This window comes from Prionailurus bengalensis, chromosome A1, assembly GCF_016509475.1.
Source record: "Prionailurus bengalensis isolate Pbe53 chromosome A1, Fcat_Pben_1.1_paternal_pri, whole genome shotgun sequence".
Classification (NCBI taxonomy): domain Eukaryota; kingdom Metazoa; phylum Chordata; class Mammalia; order Carnivora; family Felidae; genus Prionailurus; species Prionailurus bengalensis.
Genome location: NC_057343.1, coordinates 18218159 through 18228725, shown reverse-complemented (window position 1 = coordinate 18228725; position 10567 = coordinate 18218159). Strand labels below are relative to the sequence as shown.

The 10567-nt window shown below is 42.3% G+C and overlaps 1 long non-coding RNA gene across 1 annotated transcript; it reads right to left on the bottom strand.

Moving 5' to 3' along the window:
- Positions 1-936: 936 nt before the first annotated feature.
- LOC122496987 lies at positions 937-3288 on the bottom strand. The gene is made up of 2 exons (XR_006301008.1): positions 2881-3288; positions 937-1550 (listed from the first exon to the last, which is right to left on the bottom strand). It is a non-coding gene; the product is annotated as an uncharacterized LOC122496987 (long non-coding RNA).
- Positions 3289-10567: the final 7279 nt, after the last annotated feature.

Here is a 10567-nt window from a genome sequence, read left to right as displayed (position 1 = left end):
CTGTTCTGCCTGGTATTATGACAGCTACAGGTCTTCAAACATTTGTCCAAACCCACAGCGTGTGCACCACCAAGAGTGAGCTCTACGATAAGCTATGGATTTGGGACGTTGTATTTGTCAGTGTAGGTTCAACAATTGTGACAAGTGTGTTCTCTGGTGAGGGGTGCTGATAGTAAGGAAGCCTGTGCATCCACAGCGACAGGAGCCATGTGGGAAATTTCTGTACCTTCCCCTCAGTTTTTCTGTGAACCTAAAAATGCTCTAAAAAAAAAAAAAAGTCTCACAAAATTCTATTAGCTTGACACTGTGATCCTTGCTGAAATGTAATAACTCCAGGAAATAGGAGTGCATTAAACTGAGAAGTCACTGAAGGCTTTTGCTGAGCGAGTTTTAAGACCCTTGGGAAAAGCGGATTTTTACAGGGAAGGAACCACGGACTGGGAATTGAGTGCAAACAGAGGCACAGCAGAGGCAAGCGTCTCAGGCACTGCAGCTGGCCTCCGCCCTGTCTGGCCGCTGCTTGTTCATTCATTCAGCAGATGTTACTTCCATGCCTAGAAAGTGCCAGGCACCCTTTGAGGCTCTTAGGACATCAGGAAATGAAACAGATGAAGCCCCCTGTCCTCCCAGAGCTTACTCTTTAACAAGAAGGGATAGAAAATAGATCATAAACACATGAAATTAAATCATATAGTATTTTAGAAGGTGATTAGTTGCTACAGGGGGTCGGGGGGGAAGCAGAGCTAGGGAAGGGATTAGGAATGCCAAGGTGGTAGGGGCAGGTGCTAATTTTGAATATGGTGGGTGGTTTGCTTCTTCAAATACGTAATGCAGTTAAGAGTCCACTGAGTATATAATCAGATCCCAGGCTTGAAAACCGTAAAGTGCATCCATGACAACTGCTAGACGCTGAAAATTCACTTAACACATGGGCTCAGGGGTAGCAAAGGTATTTATTATCCCCTGTGGCTATTGATAGATGTTCAAATCACATCACATTATCTCCTTTATTGTGTTGTGGGTCCAAGGGATGTGCCGAGTTTCACAATCAAAAGCAAAGGCAAAATGTCTGTTTTCAGGGAAGACACACCTTCGCCTCGTCTTCATCTGTAGGCTTCCACAGGTACAAATCACACCTAATTTGTCGGATGTTTCTTTCATCGACATATGCAAATGTTTAAATATTTGAGTTAAATACGCCTCCCAAAGATGATGATTATTACGTGTTGAGAGTGAAAGAATAAAAGACCAGAGAAAGGATTGCCTCAGTATGCTGTCCTTTTCTCATAGAAGGTAGCCCTTAATCACCAGGTTCTGTTCTCTGTCATTAGCATTCAGAGGGTTGAAAAAGCATTTCTTGGGAAATGAAGCTCATTGAAAATTGCAGGGGAGAAACGATCCTGAAAATCACACCTAAGAGCAAGGAGTCAAGTCAAGACGACTTTGTGTTAGATCGACAGAATGATGCCTGGCGATTTGCTTTGTGTTGCATTTAGTCCCTAAATCGCTCTTTCCGTAAATCAGTTCTTAACAAAACCTATGGGCTGGGACTGGAAAGGAAAAGAAAGAAGTGATCAAAAAGTTAACAATCTGACCAACGTAATTACTGACTGAAACGGTGAAGACTTGTGAAGCAAGAATCCGTAACCGGAGTACCTGTAGCAGATGTTTTAGGCATAAGTTACCCGGGTAATAGATGGGGTTCTGGTTTCAGTGTCTTGAGTGTGAGGTAGCTTTGAGAAATCTATGGGACACATTTCTTAGTGGGAGAGGGATTTGCTATCCCACATCGAGTCCCCTTTGCTATTGGGTGGAAATCCCTTTGGGGGTTGGGTCAGCTAGATCCTTCCTCTGCCTGCTCCCAGAGCACAGGCAATATGATCGAGGAGCAACCAGTGGCATGTCCCAAGTGGAGACTCTGAATTCTGTGTGGGATATCAGGATGGTGACCAGGTGGTTAGTTCACTACATATGGAGCATAGTTGTAATGGTGACGGCAGCAGTATCTGTGGTCATGTCCACAGAGGTAGCCTGTCGGCAAAGTCAAACTTTCCCTCTTGTGGGACTTGTCTCTAATTCTAGCTACGTAAACTCCTGGAGGTGTCCTGTTCCAGCCCTGAAGTCTGTCTTCCCAACCTTACTAGCAATTCTAACGTTCACAGGTAGGGTAAAATAAATTCACTTTCTGTTCAAGTTTCCTTCTCCAACCAAGATCTCTGACTGATAATATCCATGTGTAACCTGAAAGATGAACTCCTTCGTCTCACAAAAGAGGAGAGGTTATCTCAGAGAGGTTGTGACTTTTTCTGGGCTACTCAGCAACATGGTGTTCATAAGACCATGGCTTAAATGTCGAAAAGATTACGAAAATAAAGCACGAGACAGCGGAACTAAGTCAGAGATAGATTTCAAGTTCAAGCCTTGGGAATGAGTGAACTCCCCATTTGAGAGAATGTGGTACATACACCAAAGGAGAGTGGGAACCGAACCACAGGAACATTTAGTTCTAAGCACTGATTAAAAAACAAAAACAAACACCAGAGTCCATACTAAGGCAGACTAGGAAGAGGTTGATAAAATCCTAAGGAACAGGAGTATAATGTCATTGAAAGCAAAGCGTGAGAAGTGATTCCAAAAAGAGTTAATTGATCAGTAGTTGATGACATTGTCAACAGACCAGTAACATTCTGGTCACCAAGTACAATGTGCGGGGGCACAGGGGGAGTTACCAAGCAACTCGCTGACCCTGGCTAGGTGCCCTACACTTCCACTCGATATGGACACTCTCTACCTGGAGCTGGCATCAGATCCCACAGGTTAAGGGTTCCATCCTACAAGACTGCCCCCGCTTCATACCCCATCACAAGCCCAGCTTGTTACCTGTGCCACTGACCGCCCGGCTATCCATCAGAGGATCCAATGCCCCCTCCTTACGTTCAGTTGATTTGCTAGAGCGGCTCACAGAACTCAGAGGAACGTTTTGCTTGTTAGATTACTGGCTGACTACAAAAGGACAGAACTCAGGAGCGGTCCGATGGAAGAGGTGCATAGGGCAAGGTGTGGAAAAAGGGTGTGGAGCTTCCATGCTTTCTGAGCTCACCACCCAGCACCTCCGTGTGTTCACCAAGCTGGAAGCTGTCCAAACCCTGTCCTTTTGGGGCTTTTATAAAGGCTTCATGACGTAGACATGATTGATGAAATCATTGACCATTGGTGATTAAACTCAATCTTCAGACCCTCTCCCCTCCCCTGAGTGTGGAGAGTGGGACTGAAAGTTCCAACCCTCTGATCACAGGGTTGGTGCCCCTGGCAACCCCCCCTCCCATCTGTGAGGTCACCTCATTAACATAAAAAGTCACCTCATTAACATAAAAAAGACCTCTTTATTGCTCTGATTTTTATTGCTCTGTGCCAGAAACCAGGAGGAAGATCACATATATACATTTATTATTAATCACAATATCCCCAGTATGAATCGAGAACTTTGTAATTACGAGTTTATTTACAAATTAAGATATCTTTAAGACACAGGTCTTTAAAGAGACCAAAGACCACTTTGCAAAGGACACAGAGTAAGTGAGGATATGATAGTGAGAGTTACTTTTTCTTTTGGAACGTTTTGTGTAGGAAGAAAGGCAGAAATGAGATTGTGTGCTGAGCATCAGAGGAGATATTTTTGCACAGGACAGATGTTTCGAGCACCAAAGAGAAGGAACTAATTTAAAAGAATGTAAGAGATAAGGGTAGAGATGGAGATCCCGTTTCTCTCGACTGTCTCTCAAGACCTTGTGCGCAGCCAGGAGAATTATTTAATCAATTCAGGTTACGAATTGTTAAATATTCAAATATTTGAACATTGGGATTTGTACCCGTTCTCTCTTCAGACCATTGATGGCTGGCTGAAGATTCTTTTTGTTTGGCTTCAGGTAGCTGTGGCCATAGCCTGTTGTATGGCTAATCATATTTTCTACGTTTGACTCAATTGTTATAACTTGTTTTCAGTGTGCCCTGCCACACAGCAAGGACTAGATGCTATGCATTTAGCAGGCAGATACATTCGTCACCAGCGGGACTGTGCCACTCTTTCAAGACAATTACCTGGAGAAGGCGAGCCAGAGAAGATGGGCTGCCCGGGATACCGGGCTGCTTCATGCCTGTGTGTGGAGTTCGGATGCACTCTGAGTGAGTGACACTATTGATTTCACGCTGTGTATTTCACACTGGGCTCACACGGTGAAAACCCAGCAGCCTCACCTGCCATCCCTAGGTAACCTCTCTAGAGAAACTATGATGACATTATCTGGAAGGAAAGATCTTTCTGGAAAGTTCACAGACTTCAGAAAAGTCGCTCTTCCAGCTGGTGCACTTTGATGGACATAGCATCCAATTCCGAGTCGCTCTGGTGTAAGTGGTATTGATAAAATTTCCCTACCTGCCTTCTGGCTGCACCTTGTATATAATAATAGGCTGAATCAGGTTGAATCCTCAACCAGTCTCCGAATGATTAGCTCAGGTTATCGGTGTCAAAAATATTCTCTACTTAGGAGCTCCGTGATCTTGGCAAGTTACTTCACTTCTCAGAGACTCAATCTCCCTTTTTGCCACAATGAAGAGAGAAAAAAAAGGTGGTCATCCGTCTCAGAATAAAAGTCTAAATTCTTATTTTGACGTAAAGTCTCTATGTGATCTGATTCCACATTACTCCTTTGACTCGAGTTCCTTTGTTCTCATCCTTGATCCTTCCACTGCAGCCACGTGACCTCCTTGTCATCCTCAAAACCCCAAGCCATGGCATCCCGTCAGGGGTTGCTGTTTTCTTTACCTGGGAAGCTGGTCTCCCAGATTCCCCACCAAGGGCTCACCACCCACCTCTTCCATCACATGTCTGCTCAGATGCTCAGGGAGCTTTCCTGGCCATCTTGGTTATAAAGAAAACACCTTCCTCCCAGCATCCTTCACCCCCTTCCCTGTTTTGCTTTCCTCCATATAACTTATTAGCATTTGATATGCTATATAATTTACATATTTATTTGTTTCCCCTACTCTAACATAAGTTCCATGAAGGTATGATTTTCTCCTGTTTTGTCCACTTCTGCTTCCCCAGGGCTGAGAATAGTACCTGACACCTGGTAATCACCCCATAAATACTTGTTGATAAAAAGCCAAAAGGTGCAATTTCATAAAGCAATCTAAAAGGTGGAAAAATAAATTTGAAAGATCATTTTTAAATCCAAGTCTTTATATTCATCAATTAAATATTTCTCAGAAAATCCCTATAGATGAATAACTGATTGGGAATCAAATCATTTCAGCTTTAATCTCTTTTTTTCAAGTTTATTTATTTACTTGGAGAGAGAGGGAGAGAGTACACATGTAGGGGAGGGGCAGAGAGAGAGAGAGAGGGAGAGAGAGAGAGAGAGAGAGAGAGAGAGAGAGAGAATCCCAAGCAGGCTCCACACTGTCAGCACGGAGCCCAATGTGGGACTTGAACTCGTGAACCGTGAGATCATGACCTGAGCCAAAATCAAGAGTCAGACACCTAACTGACCGAACCACCCTGGTGTCCCTAAGCTTTAATTTTTAATTTTTCCTGAATAATATTTGGCTCTTATATTTTTGATATTTAATATTTGGTGGTATTTTGTATTTCCAAAATTTCTCGCATCACTTATATTCAGATTTAATTTAACAAACATTTACCAAGGGCCTTCTCTGTACTGGGCACCATTTGTCCAATTTGATCTTTGGCATCATTACTGTCACAGCTCTATAATCAGCTGGTAAATATTTTTGGTTTTTAAAATAGGCACTCTTTCAAATTTGAATAGAAGCAAATTTTTATTACCTGGGAACACACGTGGAGATGTAGATTCTTTTTCTCCCATAACCATGATTCCTTTTCTTTATGCCACAGAGACTTTATTAATTAGTTAATTAATTAATTAGTGCCATGTAGGCTTCAGCTGCTCAAAATTAGTAGCAGTGCCTCCGTGGGCACTGGAATCACAAGCACAGAGATACCTGCACCATGATAATCCTTCTCACCCATCTGTCTGCTCCTGGCCAGAAATGATTTTACACCATTTTTCCGAGAAAGAATATACTGTATTTGGGAGTCATTCTTCCAGGAATGTACACTTCCACCATAATATTATAAGAATGAATCTTGTGTGATATCGTAATTCTCATTTTATAGATGAAGAAATTAAGGCGGACGATTTAATAAATTTCCTAAGGTACCAAATCAAGTTTATGATAGAACCTGGATTGAACTTCACTCAAAGGTCAAATGGCCAACCTCTGAGTGGCTTTCTGAAGCTCACTGATATTTATTAGTGTGCAATTTCTCTCCTAAAGATAAATAACATTATTTTGCACAAATCAGTATCTTGTAAAGGAATAAAATTATACACCTTTTGACTCCAGAAATGACTCCATTTGAACTTCTCTCTCAAAACTGGTGTTTAATTTATAAATGCAAGAGTACAATTTTCAGAGATGCAGTTAAAATCCCATTACAACTAACTCTCTGGGATGTGCTAATTAATAACCTGGAATGGAATTTTGCTATAGTGAATATGACATTTAGGCATCAAATTCCTAAACAGTAAGAACAGGAGAGGACACAAGCCTGGTGTGTGAATGCTCTAAAATACATTTTAAAAAGACGAATGGCAAAGTCTAAGAGGTCGTGATGTTAATGACGGTTACCATTTGGTAAACATCTTAAATGTATCAGACCCCATACCAAGCTCTTGTCAATTATTTATTCTCACCCCTTTTCTTCTTCAAGGTCTTGCAACTTTGATTTATGAGAAATTCCTACTTAGGGTTAGTTTGGATAAATAATAAGGGGGTTAAACTGTTTCGGTTGCTGTACTCTTCTGAGTTGGTGATGAGAATCTTAAGTGGGAAAGAGTAGGAAAAGGTAAGTTCCAGTTCATATCCATTACCCGAAAACCGATTAAAAGATTCTCTTTTGCCGTGTGGTTCCCAGACAGCTCTAAACACATTGGTATCAGTTTTAGTAAATCAAGATCCTATCCCCAGATGCTGGTGCTCACCGTTGAACAGGAGGAACACAGTCTAACTTGGGAGGAACGAATAGTCTTTACCGACGGCCGTCAAATATTGGAGGTGCGGCCAGCTCACTCGCCATGGTGCTTTCTCAGGTTGATGTGGAAAGGAAGGATACAAAGAAGAATCACCTGGGCTGCGAGCCAATCTTTCCGTATCTCACTCCATGCAAAGAAAATGCTCGTCCAATTTATACGTGAGGTTTTATGGAGAAATGCAGTTCATTTTTGTGACGGTGCTTGAACCGTCCTATTTTATACTTTTTTTACACTTATAATCAATAACTATGTGGCTTTGCAAATAGATTTTTCAAACTCACTAGTCCACAGAGACCGTTGCACTCCTGTCCCACCAGAAGCAGTTTCGGTAGTTTTTTAACCTACAAAGCCGCAGTCATGACTCAAAGGTGTCATAGTCTGGGATCACAACCAGGAAGAATAATCACGTCCGTTGTTAATTACATCTAAGACAGTGATAAGGAGAAAATGGTCACATTAATCATGTATTCAGAGACTAAAAAAAGCTCCCCCAAATAGGCTGCTGAAATTCACATCACAGCATAGCATGTGGGGCATCTTAAAGCCCTCACTACCCACTACCCAAGAAACAAAGGCTGAAAATCAGCTGAATGAGAGGAAAATTCCCTTATCTGACACCGAACGATAATGAGAAACTTGAACTGTTATGTTGCCCGCACCAAGGTCGCTGTAAGTCAATTATTTCATAGGATCTTGCCAAGAGCGCGTGTTTATAACAGTTAAGTACAAATCCAGCTATGTCAAGGTTATAATATTTAGTTGAAGAGAATGCTTCAAACACCAAAAAACTAAATATTTTTAACCGCAGGATCAAAAGGAGACGCCATTTGCCCCTTATCGTGTACAAGTCAGGACCTAAACAGTTTGGGGCAAAAGAACTTGACAGAAGATAGGATTCCTTATTAATGCACAACAGTGTTCTCTAGGCCAAGAGTAGAGTTTTAGTATTTCAGAAGAGGAGGGGACCGTGGAGGGGGTCTGACTCAACCCCTCATGTTCCAAGGGAGGAAACTGCAGCCAGCCCGGGGATGGGTAAGGAACTTTCACGGGCTTATAATCAGACCAGAACCCAGGCCTCCGGATTTCCTACTGCTTCCCTTTGCTGGGTAGATGTTCCCCCTTGTGGAAAGTGCAGAGTGCCCTCTGCCCCAGTGCCAGACCACGTGCAAACCACGTAAACTCCCTTTGTCAAGACGCTGTGTCATCCTTGCCCAGACACTAGAAATTCTGGAGCCCACTTCAGAAACCCCAAGTCCAGGACAGTTGAATGTAGCCCGCAACATTTGGTCCGAGGAATTCCAGCTTCCTATTCAAGCACTAGCCTTTTTTCTTTCAATGTATTAGCTTCTTATCATTCATTCTCCTTACGTTTCTAGAAGGATTGACAAGTGTCTTTCTCCTGCCAATACTTTCATGGTTGTACAACATGTGGGAACCCTCCCCAAGGCTCTGCCTATAGTTACCTTAGTTTCATAACAAAAGTCACAAAAAGGTTGGAGTTTTGTTATTTAGGTTTGAAATACCCCAAATACTTCTTTCAATTATCATTCGAAACTTCATTTTCCAACTCTCCCATTTTCTATCACAATTTCTCTCTCTCTCTCTTTTTTTTTTTTTTTACTTTTTTTTTTTTAACGTTTATTTATTTTAGAGACAGAGAGAGACAGAGCATGAGCAGGGAATGGGCAGAGAGAGAGGGAGACACAGAATCTGAAGCAGGCCCCAGGCTCCGAGCTGTCAGCACAGAGCCCGATGTGGAACTCAAACCCTCGGATCTTGAGATCATGACCTGAGCTGAAGTTGGACGCTCAACAGACTGAGCCACCCAGGTGCCCCTCTATCACGATTTCTCAATACCCAAACCACTAATACTCAATTTTTGTTCTCCAATCTAGGTTCAGGAGTGAGCTTACCTGGTAGGCTGATACAGGTTTAAAAGTAAATATAATGCCTTTTGTAAATAAATTTCAAGATTATATATCTTCTGGCTGATAAAATTTGCTCTGGCCCTCTATTTCCCTCCGTTTCAAGAAAAAAAATATGAAAACATATCTTTTCTTTCTTTCTTCTTCCTTCTTTTCCTTCCTTCCTTCCTTCCTCCCTCCCTTCCTTCCTTCCTTCTTTTCTATTTCCTTGGAAAGCATGTTTCATCACCTGCTGTTCACCAGGCACTTGACCAGTTGTTGTGGAGTCAGAGAGGAATAATTCATAGTTTATTACTTCAAGGAGGCTGGTGTCCAATGAGAGAGGAAAATGTGTTAAATTCTTTCTTTACAAGTATCCTTTTCACACTTTTGTCGCTGTCGTGAACATGAGGAACAAATCATACACCAAAAAGATATTTGAGTAGAAGAATACTTTAGAAACATCTTAAGACTAACACATTAGTGTTGGTGTTTTAAGCTCTAATTTGCCAACTTTCTTTCTTAAGCCATGTCCTCGGTTTCTTCTTTCCTGGAGTTTGAGTACCAAGCCCCATGCATTCTGGGGGTGGGCCACAGGCGTTGAGAGACATGAATCTCAGGAACACCGCCCAGTAAGTAGGTTCCGATAACAATCCAAAAAACTAACGCGCCAAGCTTAGAGATTCTAGAGCCACAAACACACAAGAAAAAAATGCCCCCAAAATGACTGGAAGAAGACTTTGCTTAGCTCTGAACCACCTGTCCCTCTGCCAAAGCTACACACTAATCAAATGCCCTGCATGAGAAACATTCTAGAGAAAATCAGGTCTAATTAGATTGGGCACTTTACTCAATGTATTAGTTTCCTAATGTGCTATAAAAAATTACCATAAGGTGAGTGGCTTAAAACAACACAAGTCCATTTCCATATCAGCAGATCAGAAGTCAGAAATCAGTTTCACTTGGCTGAAGTCCAGGTGCCCTTGGGGCTGGTTCCTTCCGGAGGGTGTAGAGGAGAATCCTTTTCCTTGTCTTTTCTGGCGTCTAGAGTCTGCTGTGTTCCCTGGTTTGTGAACCGGTCCTTGCACCGTTACAGCTTCTTGCTTCCGTTGTCCTCGTCTCTCCTCATTCCTCCTTTTGACCTTCTTGCCTCCCTCTTCTAAAGACAGTTGTGATTACACTGAGCCCCCCGGATTTCCCTGTATTGAAACCTATGTTAATCATATCTGCAAAGTCCCTTTTGTCATATAAGGTGAACAGTCACAGGTTCCGAGGACCAGGACATAAATATTTTTGCGGGGCCCTTATTCAGCCAGAAGTCAGCTCAACCAAGGGAAAAATTCTGATTCACTCAAAGATGTGGGCTGGAAACAAGGCTGAAATGTGGACATTACGACGACCCATTGCTCATTCTCCTAGACTGTTTTTTCATTGCTCAATATGAGAGTTTTTCTTTCTGGGTCAACAGAGACATAGACTCTGGTTATTTGTTTCACCATTTCCTGAGAAATGTTCCCAAGTCTGATGTAGTTTGGTTTACACTCTTAC